The sequence below is a fragment of the Lissotriton vulgaris genome, chromosome 2_1 (genome assembly GCF_964263255.1).
Source record: "Lissotriton vulgaris chromosome 2_1, aLisVul1.2, whole genome shotgun sequence".
Taxonomy (NCBI): Eukaryota; Metazoa; Chordata; class Amphibia; order Caudata; family Salamandridae; genus Lissotriton; species Lissotriton vulgaris.
Genome location: NC_141687.1, coordinates 865,035,185 through 865,055,349, shown reverse-complemented (window position 1 = coordinate 865,055,349; position 20,165 = coordinate 865,035,185). Strand labels below are relative to the sequence as shown.

The window sequence follows — 20,165 nt, the reverse complement described above, 5'->3', positions numbered from 1 at the left end:
ATCCTCCCCCTGTGATATGATGCCCGAGTCCTCCAGATTAGGGCATGATATCTCTTAAGACGGGCTTTGTATTCACTCCTGTCTGCCGCCAGAAAGCCTTTTCTCCGGCGTCTCTCAAGTCGCTTGCATGCAGCCTTCTCCTTCCTCAATTCATCCCCAAACCATGGGGCAGATTTGTTTGTCTCAATGGCCCTTTTGTAGACCAGGGAGCAGTACTATCAAGTGCCTGTGTAATGCATCTGTCGAGGGCCTCACAGGCTACCTCTATCTCCAGCCCACCTGGAGGCCCGTCCTGCACAAGAACCCGGCTGAATTTCTCTAAGGAAAAACCTGCCCACCTCCTTTGCCTTTCCTTATTGTCCACCTTCACCTGAATTTTTACTACAGGCACCTTCAACCTAAAGGCAATCATGAAATGATCTGACCATACCACGGGTAGCGGGGGTTCTATTTCTAGAGTCTCCCTATTTGCAAAAATTGGGTCAAGTAAGCTGAAATAGAAAAGAATCCCGCTTCACAATCCGCTATATATACAGACTCGAGGGTGCATTGAATATTGTGTTTGTAGACTATAGCAATCCCCCCTCCCCGTGGGTCTATCTACCCTATTAATTCCATAAAGGTGGGGGAGTGCCTCTAGAATTTCTGGGGCAGAATCCTCGTCAAGCCTCGTTTCTGTGAGGAAGAGTACGTCCACCTGAGCATCTAACAGGTGGTCGTGTATTTCTACTCTGTGCTTCCTCAACGATCTACAGTTAATCAGGGAAAACCTCAGAGACTTTCCGAGGTTCCTGGACTTCAACTAGTGGCTTGCAGAGAAGGCGCAGTGATTGCACCTCCTGTTGTTACTATCGAACCTAGTGCTATGTTTACCGTTTACCCCCATCAACGGGCACATTGCGAACAACTGCTGGGTATTATACTACCTCCTCCCCTCAAAACCGACAGGGGTTGTGCCCCCTAGCCCCGAACGGCTGCAGACGGGTGCAGACGGGCTTCCCTTTGGCACGCCTTCAGCGCGCCGGCGTTGCGTGTCCGCTGCGGCATGTGGCCTATATAACCGGTCTCGCCCTGCAGCTAGATCGCTAACCGCAGTACACAGAAGTGTCTGGCTCTCCCTCCACCAAATGGTACTACCTACCGCGTCGGATCAGTGCAGGAAGGACAGTGAACCGAGCCCAGGTCTCCGCAATCAAGTGAGTGAACCCAAACTGCCCCCCTTACACTTCTCACTAAAATCAGACGTCACTGTGACCAAAGTTGCATGCACCAAGAGAGTACTAAAATGAAATGCCAGGGAAAGTATGTTTAAAATAAAATATCAGTAAGAGGAGCCTAATGGCCGTACCACAAACGGGTCAGGGGGGACTCTGCCACCACCCTCCTTCACCGTATCGCGGCTGCGAGACCAAGCTGCCTATTTATCCATTCTTGCCCTGCAACTAGAGCGCTAACCGCACTACTTGGAAGTGCCTGCCTCTCCCTACCCCGCCCTCCGCTCAACAGTACTAGCTACTGCGTCGGACCAGGGAGGGAAGGACGGTGCACCGAGCCCAGGCCTCCGCAATCAGGTGAGTGAACCCGAACACCCCCCCTTACACTTCCCACTAAAATCAGGTGTCACTGTGACCAAAGTTACAAGCACCAACAGAGTACTCAAATAAAATGCCAGTGAAAGTATGTTTAAAATAAAATATCAGTAAAAGGAGAATAATGGCCGTACAGCAAATGGGTCAGAGAGGAATCTGCCACCGCCCTCCTTCCCCTTAGACCAAGCTGCCTATATACATGGTCTTGCCCTGCATCTAGAGAGCTAACCTCAGTACGCGGAAGTGCCTGTCTCTCCCTACCCCGCCCTCCGCGCAACGATACTAGCTACCGCGTCGGACCAGGGCTGGAAGGACAGTGCACCAAGTCTAGACCTCTGCAATCAGGTGAGTGAACCCAAACAGCCCCCCTTACACTTTCCACTAAAATCAGGTGTCACTGCGACCAAAGTTACAAGCACCAACAGTGTTCTAAAATAAAATACAAGCGAAAGTATTCTTAAAATAAAATATCAATAAGAGGAGCCTAATGGCCGTACCCCAAACGGGTCAGGAGGGACTCTGCCACAGCCCTCCTTCGCCGTAGCGTGGCCGCGAGACCAAGCTGCCTATATACCCAGTCTCGCCCTGCCACTAAAGTGCTAACCGCAGAACGCGGATGTGCCTGGCTCTCCCTACTCTGCCCTCCAAGCATCTGTACTAGCTACCGCGTCGGATCAGGGTGGGAAGGACAGTGCACCGAGCCCAGGCCTCCGCAATCAGGTGAGTGAACTCGAACAGTCCCCCTTACACTTACCACTAAAATCAGGCGTCACTGTGACCAAAGTTACAAGCACCAACAGAGTACTAAAATAAAATGCCAGTGAAAGTATGTTTAAAATAAAATATCAGTAAAAGGAGCCTAATGGCCGTACAGCAAATGGGTCAGAGGGGACTCTGCCACCACCTTCCTTCGCCGTCATGAGCTTTAGACAGGCACTGCTGTGACACTGCTGCAGCACCACCCGCCCGCCTGCCCGTCAAGGATTACTAATGTAATCCAGCTGGCAGTTTCACTCTGGGCTTTGCAGTCCTCCGGCAAAGAGCTGGCATGGTGGCCCGTAAGAGGTCAACAAAACTTAGAGAAAGGCCCTGTGCATTTTTATTTTATTTAATACCATGAATATATAGCTTCATTAATATATAATTAAAATGTATTGCATTCATTAATATTACAAACTGATTGTAAACATTCTAAATTATTAATTCGTATATCTTTATAATAATTGACTTAAAATGTATTTTAAAATAGATTTTTTTTAAGTCTCCCTACCCTTATCCTCTAAAAACACAATATCCGAATAAAAACCAACTATTTTGTATACAATTATATATAGCTAAGAATACCAATTTCATCAATTGCATCCTAAAAAAATATATTACTTAAAACACAAATCAATAAAAAATCAATAAAAAATAATAATCATGCAAATCAAACAGACTAAAATCAACTATATATTAATTTACATTTACAAATGACATTACATAAACAATATTTTCAACATAGATATTTGTTACAGCGATAATAAAAACTACACCAAAAGCAATATTATGAGCTTTGATTTTCCTGTTGCCGATATTTTTGATAGCCCGATATTTTTGTATCACAATATTTTTTTTCACGAGATTTCATTCAAATATCAAAGCTGTCCCTCAAAATTTCCCAAATTATTTCAGCAAGGCTCTCATGCCCCACAGTCTTGTTCTGTGAGTGAGATTGCCCTTTTGCATCATCCTTTAAACATACACGAAAAGTACATCCTTTTTAGATGACTTGTCCTATGTACTTAAAGGACCAACTTGCACTTCCATTGATCCATCAAAGGTTGTAAGGCACCTAAGATACAGTATGGCAAGTGTAGGGAGGTAAATGGGCTTTACTATAGGGGCTGAGCCACACATACTGTTTCCACGCAAGATAAACAACACTTGCATTAGCCACACATATGCCTTACCCACGCATATGCGTGGTCTTGCTGATTGGATGGACTGAGAGGATGCGTCAGGAGAGAAAATGTTAGAACAGGAAGCTCTGGACACGGGCAGGTAAGTGTGGTTGGGGTTGGTTTTAGGGCTCAGGGCAGGGGGAGGGTTTTGGGGTAATATATGGGATGGGGCTTTGTTTGGCAGGGGTATTGGAGTGAGGGTAGGTTACAGGGCTCAGGGTGAGGGGGTTGGGGTAGTTTTTTTTAAAGGGGAACGGTTTTAGGCTTCAGGGTGGGGAAGTGGCAGTTTTTCAAGCACAGCAGTGGAAAGTATTAGGCCTCAGGGTGGAGGGGGGTTTGGCAGTTTTTTTAAAGGAAGCAGAGATTTAGGGGTTAGAGCAAGGGAAGGAAAGGGGTACTTTTAAGGGCAGGATGGAGTAGGTTTTAGTCCTCAGGCTGAGAGGTGGGACAAGGTAGGGGAAATAGAATTTTAGGGCTTAGAGCGGGGGTTCACGGTTGTGGGGAACGTAACCACGCATATCTCCTTACCAATTATGCCTTTATAATTTAATTGTCTGATAAAGACATGCATGGTAAAGGAATGCATGGTTAAGACACATTGGTGGCTCGGCTCCGTTGTAGAGGAAGGTGTTGTTTAACCATGCTTGCCTCTGTCATACAACTGTGTATGAGCAGCTATAATTTCCTACCTCTCTCCCAAGATACCTTCATTACAAGTAAAGGCCGGGCATAATTTCCAGTATCTACTATTTTGTGATATGATTATTACACAAAGTCCCTGAGATTCTGTCACTATGCACATTGCAAAATTGATGCTCTGTTTCTGTAAAAATCCAACTGTGGGAGCACAGGAACAAAATAAACAAACTCAGCGAGAGTGGCTTCTGTTCGCATCACATGCAACTGATTGTTTTTTTAGCAGGTAATGCATCAAAAAATGGAATGTGGGACCATTGCATGCTAAAAAAAAATAGCACAAAAGGGCTGATCATTATTGTGTGTAATAACATGTATTTTCTCATAATTATTTGGGGCTTTCACTGATAATTTCTGCAAAAGAAATTAAGAGAGTTTCTTCCAATACTTATTAAAAGGGAGTCAGGATGTTTGCCTGCACAATCAGACCCCTTGATTATCATGGCTTCGAGATCACAGATGTACTTAACTCTAATTATCTGTTAACTGTAACTTCTACCATCCCCTTTTTACCTCCTCAAAGCTCTTAGAAGCAGAATAAAATCCAACAAATCGCTAAATGTTCAATTAAGCAAAGTGGCCGTACTGCCTCTAGAAACGCAATGTGACCATCGAGCATCACAGTGCGGCCACAGCGGGGCACTTGGGGTACCTCAATGTCCTGCAAACACAAAGGGGCATATTATCAAGACAGGCGATAAAATTATCGCCGTCTTAGCTGCAGAAAACTGTCGCTAAAACAGCGATAATGAGCTTGATAATATGCTCTATGGAATTCCAATTGAAGCCCATGTTAGATGTCTTTCACATTTAACATGGGCTTCAATTGGAATTCCATAGAGCATATTATCAAGCCCATTATCGACGTTTTAGCTGCAGTTTTCTGCCGCTAAAACTGCGATAATTTTATCGCCTGTCTTGATAATATGCCCCTAAGTAGGAGGATTAGCAACTGAAAGAATCAGGATTCCCAGTCAAACAACTGCAAACGCCTCTTTGTCTATAGAAGGTATGCTGGCAAGGCAAAGTGTAAATATTTGAATGTTTTTACATATTTGAGCTTTGGTTCTCAGATGTGAACACTCTGCCATGCGGCCTAAACATCTTGTAGCTGAAACATCTGACAGGAAACGCATTCATAATTTAGTGAATTGGGTGTGTGACACATCAAGGCACATAAATACTCCGGCAAGGCAGCAGTATTTGCAGAGCACTGGATACTTCTGGATCTACAGGTCTCCCATCTGACATTTTGAAGATTATCGGTCAACCAACGAGATCGTCTCAATCCAACAGTAAGATCTATTTCAAAACATATCTTTTGAGGTCAGTGTTTACCCTTTAAGTGGACACTTGGCATTACTGACATATAGAAAATACTTGTCGCTACATAATGCAATGATACTCATTTTATCAATTTAATGTAAGATGAAAGGATGAGCTTGGCCACTGGGATTAGAACGTGTGACAGTAGGGTCAAACTCAAATCCATGGAGAGTAAAAATTATTTGGGAATATGGTTTGATGATAAGTTGTGCTTTGGACGTCAAATTTAAAGGCTGTCAGGAATACGTTTTGGGATTTTGAAAGCACTAAAGACATTCTTACCGCTGCTTCCTGTTCATGCTAGGAAAACGGTCACCCAAGCTTTGATTACATCTCGCATTGACTATGCCAATGTGCTATATGTTGGCCTATCAGGCAATCTTCTCAATAATCTCCCGGTGATCCAGAATGCAGCTAGCACGTGCACAGATTTGCCACAAATTAAATACTGGCCAAAACCTGTTCTGCTTTATGCTGACGACCCTTTTATTTATGGCTCGCACCCCTACAACTTTGCAGCGTCTCCTTGACAGCTTTGTCCTTTTTATGGAAAATTTGGGGTTACAAATTAACGTAAGCAAGACATTTGTTATGAAAGTGGGCCCTAACTCACCCAAGTGTTGTAAATTTTTATAGGAAAATCCATTTTACCTTTAACCCCGAGCTTCTCATATCTGGGAAATTTATTTGACTGTGAAGGGAAGTGGAAAAGTATTATTAATTCGAGAAGGCTGCAATTTATTAGAACTATTATGGCTCTTTGAAACTTCGCAAGGAAACTGGGGAATAGTCAGCCAAAAGAAATGCTAACCATTCACAATGCAAAATGTAGAACCATTGCAATGTATGGTTCCAAAATATGGGGATACCTAAATGTTGAATCACTACAGGTGGTGGGAAATGTTTTTTAAAAAAAATCTTTTGGTGCTCCCTTCTAGTTGCTCAAACTTTGTATGTCACTTTGAACTGGGAGCTAAATATCTAATAGATTTGATTAAGATTCAGCCAGTCCTTCTTTGGCACAAAATATGGACCTCCAACTACATCGATTTGAACCGTGCCATAGTAAAGCATTGCTGTGATTCAGAGTTTGCTTAAAAAAAAAATCCCCTGGCTAAAGTTTATTAAGAGTTTTAAGTCAGAAATTTAGCGCCCGTAATTTTACAATCAACCTGAAACTTTGAGACACATCTACCGGAAAGCAATAAATACAAAGTGTTTAAATTTATTGTAAGGACTTAGATTGTGTGTGGAAATGACCAATACAACTGTTCAACATAATCAAATGGTTTTAACCACCTCTTCAATGCAACCATACCTTCCTAATGTTTTTAATGTTTATCACAGATTTGTTTTAACGCATTTTAGGTTAGAGATATTCCACTGCCTGATAAGTTCTCCAAATGTCAACAATTGGTCAAACAATTTAATCCGCTGTACTTGTGATAATGTGTCTAAACAATCAACCATTCATTCAGAGTTTTTTTGTAAATTATATACAGATCTGAGAAGATCTTTTATTATACCTTTAATGAAATCTCAAAATTTTAAACAATGTAGACCGGCATTTTTATACTTGCAATTTCTTCTAAATCTGTATACATGCGTGGTACTTTCAAGATTTCTTAGGGCTATATTAATCAGAAGAAAGTTTTTACCCGCTGTATGTTAAAGTGTGACTTGTATCTTACTGTATCTGTTTTATACTACTATTTTTGCCTTTTAATGAACTGTAGATTTTTATGTATTCGTTTATGATACACCTTGTGTGAATCTAATAAAGATGAATTGAGTGAGTGAGTGACATATATAGAATGCTTGTCGCTACATAATGCAATGATACTCATTTTTATCAACTTAAGTAGGATGAAAGTATGAGCTTGCCCACTTGGATTCGAAACCTGTGCAAGTAGGGCCAAACACAAATCCCTGGAGGGTAAAAAAATCTTGGGAATACGGTTTGATGATAAGCTGTGCTTTGGACCTCAAATCAAAAGGCTGTCAGAAACATGTTTTGGGATTATAAAAGCACCAAAGAAATTCTTACCTCTGCTTATTGTTCATGCTAGGAAAACGGTCATCCAAACCTTGATTACATCTTGCATTGACTATGCCAATGTGCTATATGTTGACCTGTCAGGCAATTTTCTCACTAAACTCCAGATGCTCCAGAATGCGGCAGCTATGTTGCTACTCAACCTCACTAAGAGGGCTAATGTCATGCTGCATCTCAGTGATCTTCATTAGTTACCTGTGAAAGAAAGGGTGAAGTTTAAATGCATGGTAGTGGTGCATTCTGCTTTATACTGTAATGGCCCATCCTATTTGAGATCAAGATTTAGCTTCTATACACCGTCTAGGTAATTGCGATCCTCAAATAAGCTAAGGGCTTGCACTCCTAGGGTCCTCAAACAAACGGCTGGTGGCAGGTCATTGACCTGGTTGAATGTGGTGGCCTGGAATCAGCTCCCGACTGAGTTACAAGCCGTGTGGGATCTGGGGTTATTTAGAAAGAAACTGAAAACCTTGCTCTTTAAATAAACTGTCATGCTCCTCCTAACCGCCTAGTAGGGTTCACGCTGGGACACTCCTTGGAGTAGCCATGTGCGTTATAAGTGCTGTTAATAATAATCTGCCTGTTGACCCACCAGACCTGGCATGTCTGGCATTATTTTATGCTTGAACTACAACAGATACATTCATTTTATCAGTTCATTATTTGGCGATATTGAGTTAACATGATGTCACAAAACTATAGTTTATGTTGAAAATATGAATTATCAAAAACGATATGCATAACTATCAAAAGTGCATAATTCCACCCATTTTGCTTTGATGATCTCCCCATTGAAAATACGTTCTAACGGAATGAATTATTTCATCAAAATCATAAGTGTGCCATGATGGCACTGCTTGTGTGCTCCATATATTGGACATACAAACCAATAATAGGTTTGTCCTGCAGATTATTATAAGTGAAGGGCAAATGCAAAAGGGTAATGGTCTGATTTATTTCCATCTACCAGTTGCAAAGGGTATAGTGGCTTACAGTGGAGTGGTGAAGAGTGAAGTGGTGTAGAATGGAGTGCTGTAGAGTTCAGTGGTGTATAGTGCAGTGATACAGAGTAGAGTGGCGTAGAATTCAGTGGCGGAGAGTGCAGTTTGGCAGAGTAAAGTGTCGTAGAGTGAAGTGGTGCAGAATAGTGTAGAGCACATAGGCCTAGAATGCAATGGTGTAGAAAGCAGTGGTTTAGAGTAGAGAGGCATAGAGTGCAGTGGCATGAAGTGGAGTGGGGCAGAATGTCATAGAGTGACATAGAGTAGAATGTTTTAGAGAAGAGTGAAGTGGCATTGAGTGGAGTGGTGCAATGTAGAGTGCAGTGGGATTGAGTAGAGTGGTATGGAGCGTAATGAAAAAGAGCAAAGTAGTGCAGAATGCGGGTGCATGAAGTGCAGTGGTGCAGAGTAGATTAGAGTGGCATGCAGCGGATTGGTGTAGAGTACAGGGGCATTGAGTGGAGTGGTACAGAGTAGAGTATTGCGGCATACAATGGAGTGCCACAGAGTGTAGTGGGGTAGAGTGAAGAACTGCAGAGAGCAGTGATATAGAGTGCAGTGAACCAGGGTAGAGGAGCATAGAGTGCATTACCATAGAGTGCAGTAGTGCAGAGCAGAGGGGTGTCGAGTTCAGTGGTGGAGAGTGCAGTGTTGCAGAGTAGAGTGTCATAGAGTACACTGTTGTAGAGTGCAGTAGAGTGCATTGCCGTAAAGTACAGTAGCACAGAGTGCAATGGTTTAGAGTAGAGAGGCATAGAGTTCAAATGCATACAATGCAGTGGTGCAGAGAAGAGTAGGAGAGGTGTAGAGTTAAGTGACATGGAGTGCATTGGTGTAGAGTGGAGTGGTTCAGAGTGGAGTAGAGTGCATTGGCAGAGAGTGCAGTGGAGTGGTGCAGATTAAATGTGTAGTGGTGTGGAGAAGTGCAGAGTAGAGTAGAGGGGGTAGAGTGGAGTATGCATGGTGTGGTAGCACACTGAGATTACAGACAACACATTTTTAATTCAAATGACCATTACATTTTCACAGACATGCAGGTTTACAAATAAAACTACACAGCGCAGAAATATTTATTTGTGGAAAATGCATCACCTTGTGTATTAATTTGTTTTCTCATATTAAAGTATATGTCAACAATAAACTTCAGAATTAACACAAAATTAGATTTATTTGTACTTTCCTAACACCTTCCGTGCGGCCCCGATTTCTGCTCTGTGCTGGACATTCCAGAACACGGTGTGGTTGTGACGGAACCATTCCGTCATCAGCACAGCTCAACCGTGACTGATGACGGAATGGTTCCATCACAAGCATCGAAGGGGTTAATTTTGATATATTCTGAAATGCTCGCAGAACTCAATGAAATGTTGTTGTGGGCTAGGAAAAAAAACTTTCATAACTGCAGTATCCAGCAACATTGTAACATACATACTCTCACTTTGAAGCCAGAGAAAGAAAATTAAACACCAAGCTCCCTCAGAAGACAGAGCCTGACATTTGACCACTTTGAATGCAGAGCAAATGTGACTAGAAAAGAACAAAATGTACAGGCCTGTTTATAGAAAGTAACAGTAATGGATGACTACCAGGAGAGGTAGTGTAAAAAGTATGTGCTACTTGGGAGGGACCAACTGAAACTGACCAGCCTGAAATAAATAAAGCAAGCAAACAGAAAGCCGGAAAATGAGAGTTGGAGATGCCCAGGGCAATGGTAAGCAATAGGTGGAATGCATTTGCAGAGAACCTTTCTCAATGTCCCCAAGATGCCTTTAGCAAACAATCAACCCAAAAAGGCCAAAGACTGACTGGAGAGGATGGTGGGAAGGGTAATGGGTGAAGTAAGGAACATTCTTCATGTATACATAAATATATAAGGGTGCAAAATAAAACCTTCATACACTGCCACACAAGGAGAAAACATACAGCTATGTTGTATGAGAAAATATATATTGTAAGGCAAGCATGTTTCTGAATGTTTACAAAGCGGAGCAATTCAATGCCAATTTCACATTTTTTGGTGGGCTGACGTTTTTGCAGCGCAAATTCGACCCAAAAGTATCAGAGAGCTTTACATGAGCACCAGTTGCGTTACACAGGATACTCACAAGTATGTACACATCCTTGTCATGACACAGTGCATCATTGTCACTATTTTTTGTGGTTGGCCTGAGTTACTGAATTGTGTTTTTATGACAAGTTGGCTCAATGGTAGGTTCCAATATAAATGTTACCAGTTTAAGGCCACGGGGCCAAACAAGTTCAGATGATTTATGAGGCAAGCTTAAAGAAATGCAGCAAACACAAATGTCCTTTATTCCTGAGACCCTACCCTTTCTCCTACTATACCCAATACTAAAGCTACCTGATAATAGCCCCAGAAGTATATTCAGGCTAGACAGTGGGCCTGTGTGAAGTGTGGCTCAGGGGTTAGAGGCGGCAGACCCGGAAGCTGAGATCGGCCCTGGACCAGGGTTCAATTCCCCGCCTCGACGGGGCTTGGGCTCAATAATTCCACGGACTCGATAATTCTCGCTCCGGTGCCTACTCGACTCACGGGTTCACACTCTGCGACTCTGGGCAATAGCTTGCTTAATCTCCACAACGGCCCCTCGCGGCGGGATGCCTGGCTTTCACCTTGTGGATACCCTGCTGGGGTTATCTCACAGGGGAATACCAGGACGGGTTCCCTAAGCAAGCGCTTAGATACCTGCGGTGTGGGTGATTTGCGCTATATAAATACATGTACATTTACATTTATCTAGTCTGGGGTCAATCTGTTTTGGGCAGTCCAACTTCAAGGTCCTAGTTTGACTGTGGGCCAGGCAGTCAGCACAGAGCCTCAATGAGATAGTCTGGATAATGGACAGTGTGGGCCACTAAAGGCCATTTCCTTGGCACAACACACTAGGGCAGGGAGACCAAAGAGAGCAAGCGTAACTCAAGGCCATACCAAGCATTACCAAACCTGGCTGGTCGAGGGCAGCAAGCTTATTAGCAGCAAAGCCAGTCCGCAGAGCAGGTCTAAGGAAAGCGGGTCTCAAGGTCGAGGCTCAGCAGCAGCAGTAGCAGTAGCAGAAGCAACTAAGGAGTGGGGCTACAGGAAGAACTATCAGAAGCCAAATGAGCAACATAGGTATACATTCTGCTAGGTGACCACTGTGGAACAGCAGAAAAGCGGTCATATACCCAGTGGCATAAACAGGGTGGTGAGGCGGGCTATCCGCTCGAGCAGCGCTTTTTTGGGGATGGCAGCACTTCACTAGAGGTGAGCAATTTCAATGCGTGCAAGTAAAGTGGTTTCTCTTTTTTTTTATTGTATTTTTCCACGTTGTCGTCTCTCGACTCCCCCTGCCCGGTTGGCAAAAGCTCTAGCTACACCACTGCATATACCTACCATATTCTATGGATATAAGGCACACAACTATAGGCATAGCACAGGAAAGGAGTTCCAGCTGATGTCTGAAGTGGTGGTGAGCAATAGCTGCTCTTACTTCAGCACAAAGAAAAAGAGGATCAACATGAATGTTATAGCTAGTTAGGCTCCTACAAATTACAAAAAAGTAGAGGAAAAAGAACAGTTTTACAACAGACTTCAGTCCATCTTGGAGAAATGCCTTGATACCATACTGATGGGTGAACTCAATGCTGAGATTGGAAGTGACAACGCTGGGTACGAAGAAGTCATGGGCAACTATGGCCTTGGTGATATGAAAGAGAATGGTGAAAGGCTTGCAGATCTTTGTGCCTTGAACAGTATTTGTTAGGCGGTAATGCATTACCACACAAAAGACCACAAAAGGCAACTTAGGTGTTACCAGACCATTCAACAGAGAATCAGGTGGTCCATCTCTGCATTGCCAGTATGTTCTGAAGGACCCCACAGGATGTGACAGTGGTGAGAGGAGCAGGCGTAGCATCAGATCATCACCTTGGCATGGCAGGGCAAAATTTAAAGCTGAAGAAAGCATGCATGGAACCCACAAACCAAACCCTCCAAAAATGCACAGAAACAGAGTGAATATTCAGTCACACTCCGTAACATGTTTCAAGTCCTGCAAGAGCTAGAGGATGACAGAGACCCAGTAGAAAGCCAGTAGGAGAAGATCAAAGAAACAGTGACATCAACTTGCCAGAAGTTACTGAATGGCAAGAAACACCAGCATAAAGGATGGATCTCCACCAAGACCCTCTGCAAAATCACGGTGAGAAAAGAAAAGAAAGCTGTAGTCAACACAAGCCACACAAGTGAAGAAAAATCAAAAGCTCAAGACGAATACACCAAAACCAATAAGGAAGCAAAGAGATGCTTATAAAAAAACAAGCAAAGATTTTTCAATGGTCTTGCCACAGAAGCCCATGATGCAAAAACAACAATTGATGGACAGAATGCAGAACAATGTCATACATTCACCCCAGTACAGAGAACTGGGCCTAAATCCATCGTTTTTTTTGCACTCCACACCACCCCAGTTCAGACATGGCCATATGCAAATCAGCCTTGACCCTGTGCCTCATGGGAACAGTCCAGGCCCGAACTGCCAAGCCATGTCTTTCCTGGACCGGAATCAAGCATCCTAGGACCGGTTTCTGGCTATCAGCCATCTTCAGCCAGGATTGCTTGACTCCAGTGGTGTGGAGAGCATGGGACTCACGTCTGAGCATACCCATCCCACTCGGGGTGACGAATGCAAAAACAACAATTGATGGACAGAATGCAGAACAATGTCATACATTCACCCCAGTACAGAGATCTGGGCCTAAATCCATCGTTTTGTTTCACTCCACACCACCCCAGTTCAGACATGGCCATATGGAAATCAGCCTTGACCCTGTGCCTCATGGGAACAGTCCAGCCCGAACTGCCAAGCCATGTCTTTCCTGGACCGGAATCAAGCATCCTAGGACCGGTTTCTGGCTATCAGCTGTCTTTAGCCAGGATAGCTTGACTCCAGTGGTGTGGAGAGCATGAGACTCACGTCTGAGCATACCCATCCAACTCGGGGTGACAAATGCAAAAACAACAATTGATGGACAGAATGCAGAACAATGTCATACATTCACCCCAGTACAGAGATCTGGGCCTAAATCCATTGTTTTTTTTGCACTCCACACCACCCCAGTTCAGACATGGCCATATGCAAATCAGCCTTGACCCTGTTTCTCATGGGAGCAGTCCAGCCTGAACTGCCAAGCCATGTCTTTCCTGGACCGGAATCAAGCATCCTAGGACCGGTTTCTGGCTATCAGCCGTCTTCAGCCAGGATAGCTTGACTCCAGTGGTGTGGAGAGCATGGGACTCACGTCTGAGCATACCCATCTGACTCGGGGTGACAAATGCAAAAACAACAATTTATGGACAGAATGCAGAACAATGTCATACATTCACCCCAGTACAGAGATCTGGGCCTAAATCCATCGATTTTTTGCACTCCATACCACCCCAGTTCAGACATGGCCATATGCAAATCAGCATTGACCCTATGCCTCATGGGAACAGTCCAGCCCTAACTGCCAAGCCATGTCTTTCCTGGACCGGAATCAAGCATCCTAGGACCGGTTTCTGGCTATCAGCCGTCTTCAGATGCTCCGTCCATCACCACTCCCTTTTGTACCGCTTTGGCCGCCATAAGTGTAGCAGGGTATGCTCAGACGTGAGTCCCTTGCTCACTTTGCCACTGGATTCAAGCAAGCCGGGCTGAAGACGGCTGTAATGCCAGAAACCGGTCCTCGGAAGCTTGTTTCCGGTCCAGGGAAGGCACGGCTTGGCAGTTCGGGCTGGACTGCTTTCATGAGGTAGAGAGTCAGACTGATTTGCATATAGCCATGTCTGAACTGGGCTGGCAGAGTGGGCTAAAGAACAGTGATGGATTAAACCCAGATCTTTTTTCTGGGTGTGAGTGTTTGATTGGTTCAGATGCTCCGTCCATCACCATCCCCTTTTGTACCGCTTTGGCTGCCATAAGTGTGGCAGGGTATGCTCAGACGTGAGTCCCTTGCTCACTTTGCCACTGGATTCAAGCAAGCCGGGCTGAAGATGGCTCTAATGCCAGAAACTGGTCCTTGGAAGCTTGCTTCCAGTCCAGGGAAGGCATGGCTTGGCAGTTCGGCTGGACTGTTCCCATGAGGCACAGGGTCAGACTGATTTGCATATAGCCATGTCTGAACTGGGGTGGCAGAGTTGGCTAAAGAACGGTGATGGATCAAACCCAGATCTTTTGACTGGGTGTGAGTGTTTGATTGGTTCAGATGCTCCGTCCATCGCCACCACCTTTTGTACCGCTTTGGCCGCCATAAGTGTGGCAGGGTATGCTCAGACGTGAGTCCCTTGCTCACTTTGCCACTGGATTCAAGCAAGCCGGGCTGAAGACGGCTGCAATGCCAGAAACAGGTCCTCGGAAGCTTGTTTCCGGTCCAGGGAAGGCATGGCTTGGCAGTTCGGGCTGGACTGTTCCCATGAGGCACAGGGTGAGACTGATTTGCATATAGCCATGTCTGAACTGGGGTGGCAGAGTTGGCTAAAGAACGGTGATGGATCAAACCCAGATCTTTTGACTGGGTGTGAGTGTTTGATTGCTTCAGTTGCTCCGTCCATCACCACCCCCTTTTTGTACCGCTTTGGCCGCCATAAGTGTGGCAGGGTATGCTCAGACTTGAGTCCCTTGCTCACTTTGCCACTGGATTCAAGCAAGCTGGGCTGAAGACGGCTGTAATGCCAGAAACCGGTCCTCGGAAGCTTGTTTCCGGTCCAGGGAAGGCATGGCTTGGCAGTTCGGGATGGACTGTTCCCATGAGGCACAGGGTCAGACTAATTTGCATATAGCCATGTCTGAACTGGGGTGGCAGAGTGGGCTAAAGAACGGTGATGGATCAAACCCAGATCTTTTGACTGGGTGTGAGTGTTTGATTGGTTCAGATGCTCCGTCCATCACCACCCCCTTTTGTACAGAAGCCCAGGAAGCAGCAAGCCTTGGAACCTTGAAAGAACTTAATGACATACCTAGGAAACACTCCGGCAGATACAGCAAGCCAGAAAGACCTTTTAAAGACAAAGCTGGCAAGACAATCATGGGTAACAAAGGCCAACAACGAAGATGGGTGGAGCACTTTGAAGAACTTCTGAAACAGCCCATGCTGCGATCTTCACTAGGCACACAGCCAGCTTGAAAGGACTTGCCAATCAACAGCAGCAGATAAACCAAGGAAGAAATATGGCAAGCCATCAAACATCTAAGAAACAGGAAGGCAGCTGGACCTGATAATCTTCCTGCAAATGATTTGAAGGCATACATTGAAAAATCAGTAGGCATCCCCTACCCCAGGTTTGGAAGGTTCTGGGAAGAGGAAAAGGTGGCATCAGACTGGAAGGAGGCATATCTGATCAAGATCCCCAAGAAAGGTGACCTGAGTAACTGCGCAAATTACAGAGGTATAACTCTTCTATCAATCCCAGGCACCCCGAACAGAATGAAGGAACAAGTCGATGCTCAGTTGCGAGACAAGCAAGCTGGCTTCCACAAAGATAGATCCTGCACATATCAGATGGCAACACTGTGCATCATCACTGAGCAGTTAATGGAATGCAGCGCCCTCCTCTATATCAACTTCATCGAATATGAGAAGGCATTTAACACATCTTGGACAGTCCTTTTGAAAACTCCTTCGCCACTATGGTAAGCCAGATAAACTTGTAAGAATTACCAACAACTCTGATCAGGGAATGACATGCAAGATAATACATGGAGGTAAACTCATGGAAGCCTTAGAAGTGAGGACCGGAGTTTGCCAGGGTTGTTTGCTTTCACCTTTTCTCTTCCTCTTAACCATAGACTAGATCACGAGGCCATCCAAAGCAAGGAGATGAAATGGGATCCAGTGGACACCTTGGCCGCAGATCGAACACCTGGACTTTACAGATGACCTGGCTCAATTCTCCTATATCAATCTGCTGATGCAAGAGAAGACCGACAAAGTGGCAGCCACAACAGCACAACTTATCTTCAACATCCACAGTGGAAAAAACAAGATCATGAAGGCTAACACAACCAGCGCAACTGCAGGCACTCTTGCAGGCGATGCACTGGAAGAGGATCAGGACTTCACCTACCTGGGCAGTGTCATAGATAGGCAGAGCAGGACATACACAGATGTCAAGGCAAGAATCAGCAAAGCAAGGGCGGCCTTCATTCATCTAAAGAAGACCTTGAGCTCCAAGGACCTAATGCTGCAAAACAAGATCAGGCTTTTTAACACCAACATAAAATGGGTCCTCCTGTACGGAGCAGAAACTTCACCAACAAACTCCAGACCTTCATCATCACCTGTCTGAGGAATATACTCCAAATTTGCTGGCCAAATACCATCAGCAACAACAACCTCTGGCAGCAGACTTCCCAAATCTCTTCTCATGAATAAACCATGAAAAGACACTGAGGCTGAACAGGCCACACCCTCTGTAAGCCTGCATCAAAAACCACTAGTCAAGCCCTCACCTGGAACCCTCAAGGGAAAAGGAAAAGAAAAAGGCCAAGAAATTCCTGGAGTCGAGGAGATGGATCACACCTGGAGTCAGACTAAATGAAAATCCCAGGACAGAGATGGCAGGAGAGTCCTGGTTACAGGCCTATTCCTTTAGAGGGATAGTAGGCAGAAGTAAGTGAGTTCACTCTCAGGGTAGTAATCTCCTACTAATGAAGACTATGGGGTGCTTTCTACCTTTGTCATCCAGTTGAGATAATACTACTTCACCTCCGTCGTCAGAGGCATCACTAATGTATGTTGAAGATGTAAGATGCTTAGAAATGGTTAACATGGTAATGACTATGTGTTTTATTCCTTTTTAGTTTTCCCTGACGAAGGGCTCTCTCATGTAAGACAAGATGAAGTTGGTTTCCCGGTCAGAAATTTTACTTTAGAAAAGTTCTCCAGGAGAGCGCTTGTTCTCACCATTGCAGTTGTGTTCCCCAGAGGTTCAGCTTCAGGGTACCTGGTTGCATGATCCAGCACAACCAAGATATACTTCTTACTTGAATGTGAGTGGAAGGTTTCAATGGACAAACTATGTATGTTACCTCCCACTTAAATGTAACACCTACAACTGGTAGAGGCACTACAAATTGACAGATCTGAGCAATAAAGTTTCATGAAGAATAAATGTCAAGGTGTTGTTCCTTCTCCCTGCATGATCATATGAACAGGCTCAGCCAACAGGGGGAAAGGATAGAATAAAAGCTAAACTGACAACAAAGTCTCTGCCACCTGCAATAGACTACATACGTATGTCTTTCCAACAGGGAGGAACTCAACTGAAGTAAAATCCACCATAAGAATATGAATCGTCCGATAAGAAAATGTTTGCAATGAATATTAAAGTACTTAATTCCCAAAACTTGCCCTTCCAGGATACCAAATACCCTCTCCGCAGGCCTCTCATCTTGGTATCTAGTATTTTACATACCACATACACCTTCTCGCCATTTCCCCACATAGGAACTGGCATTTTCTTTACAGGAGAAATGGAAGGCTTAAGCAAGGAAACATGAAAGGCCGGATGAGAGTGTAAATTGGATGGTAATGCCAATTTAACTACTAATGGACTGATGCATTTGAGGATTTATTGTCTCATCCATAAAGTTCTTGTAGCTCCTGAATCAACCAAAGCTTGGGTTCTTTGCCATTCCTCGTTTATCTTGATCTGATACTAATAAAAAAGAACCTTTTCTGATCCATACATCCACTGCCATCTAAGGAAGGGACAAAATACTTGCTCGAGGATACCCCTTCTGTCTTTCCCGAGTGTTGAAAGCATATACCAAGAAGCAGTAGGAAAATCAGCAATAAGTTTATTCCGAAAGTACAGCCCCACACCAGATCACAGCGTGGTCAGGAAGAATCATCTGGTGACAGTTAGGCAGTTGCATGGAATGACGAGGGGGTAGAACGTTGGGGGAACCAATGGGAGGGGGGAAAGGTGACAAGGGAGCTATCGCGTCAGGGAGGTGAATAGGGCACAGGGGAGGACAGGGTTAGGATATAACACATCTTCCTCTCTTGAGAGTTTTTTAAAGGATTAAACAATAGGCAGTGAAGCATGTAGTCATGTGGGAAAACAGTGAACATTAATCATAGCATGAAGTCATGCAGGAAAAACAGTGAACATTAATCATATACAAAGTCTTCAAAACGTTTAGGCTTGCGAATAGTCCTACCAAACCTTCCCGTGACAAGGTGAGGATCAGGAACACAATCGGTGTCAGAGTGAGGATCATTACTGGTTCTGCCTGACCTACCACTGAAGCTATGACTGTCAGACATGACTTCAGAGTCGGAGTGTGAGTCGCCCTGACAACCCCGCAATGGTAGAGTGTGAGGACTGACATCAACAGACCGGTCTGATGAATGACAATCAGCAAAGTCAGAGACAGGTGGGTGAACATGTGAAGACTCGATGTTGGGCATGCAACTATGTTCAGACTTAGACATATCATAATCAACCCACAAATCTTTGTTATTCACCTTAGGTTGCATTTGACTTGGACCTATGCCTTCAAGATGGCATTTTGCCAATCTACTCATGTGCCACACCTTCCCATCACTGAGCCTAGCAGCATTGTTAAAGAGTTCATTGATGCGAAGAGAAGGGGTGAATCTGCTTTCTCCTTTCCTTACCTTTTTTTCTAAACGAACTTTCACAAGATCCCCTACCTTGAAAGAGTGTTCCTTTGCATTATGTTTAGAGTCATACCACTCTTTGTAGTATTTTTGCGCCTTGATTATGTTGTTTCTGATGACATCAGGCGACCATTCAAGTTGCTTAGAAACAGGCATCCAACCAAGGTCAATGCTCAGAGGTTGTCTGCTTCTCATGAGCACGAAGGTACAAGGAGAAATTCTGAATGCCCAGATGAGTTTGAACACTTCTTCTTCCCAGTTAAGGTTGGCATTCCTAGACAATTGTATGTGTCCCTTCAAGACACGGTTGAAGCGTTCTGTAAGACCATTACCTTCTGGATGGTAGAGGGAAGTAGTGTGGTGGGTGATACAGTTCCTTTCAAGGAATGATTTGAACGTCATTGAGCAAAACTGTGGACCATTGTCTGTGAGAATAAATTTAGGTAGACCTTCACTTAAGAACAGTTTATCTAGGAAGGAAATGATAGTTGAACTGTCTATTTCAGAAACAATTTCTATTTCCGGCCATTTGGAGAAGTGATCAATGACCACTATGATGTACTTGATTCCTCCATCGTGTCCTTCAATTGGTCCGGCAATATCCAGGCCTAATTTTTCCCAGGTCATTTGGGGAGGGTGAAGTGGAGAAAGGGCCACTTTGGAAGTCTTGAGAGTTTTATCTGAATCACTGCATTCGACACAGTTTCTTATGAGGATTTCAATTTGTTTGTCGATACCGGGCCACCAATAAAAGGTTCTGACTCTTTGCTTTGTTTTTGTTATGCCAAGGTGACCTATGTGGCAAAGTTTCAGTATTTTGTCTCTGAGAGTGATGGGGGCTATGGCCTTTCCAATTCTGTACAACACTCCATTTTCCAAGCTGATT

General features: G+C 44.3%; 1 protein-coding gene and 1 pseudogene across 1 annotated transcript in view; both read left to right on the top strand.

Annotated features, from left to right (window-relative positions):
• The first annotated feature begins 5,419 nt into the window (after nucleotides 1–5,419).
• Nucleotides 5,420–20,165, top strand: part of LOC147731312 (putative methyltransferase DDB_G0268948) — a 395,842-nt gene continuing 381,096 nt past the window's right edge. Inside the window, exon 1 of the mRNA XM_086958722.1 lies at nucleotides 5,420–5,523. The gene's annotated coding sequence lies outside the window, so the exon portion shown is untranslated. The remainder of the gene's footprint in view (nucleotides 5,524–20,165) is intronic.
• Nucleotides 12,067–17,023, top strand: LOC147731313 (uncharacterized; annotated as a pseudogene).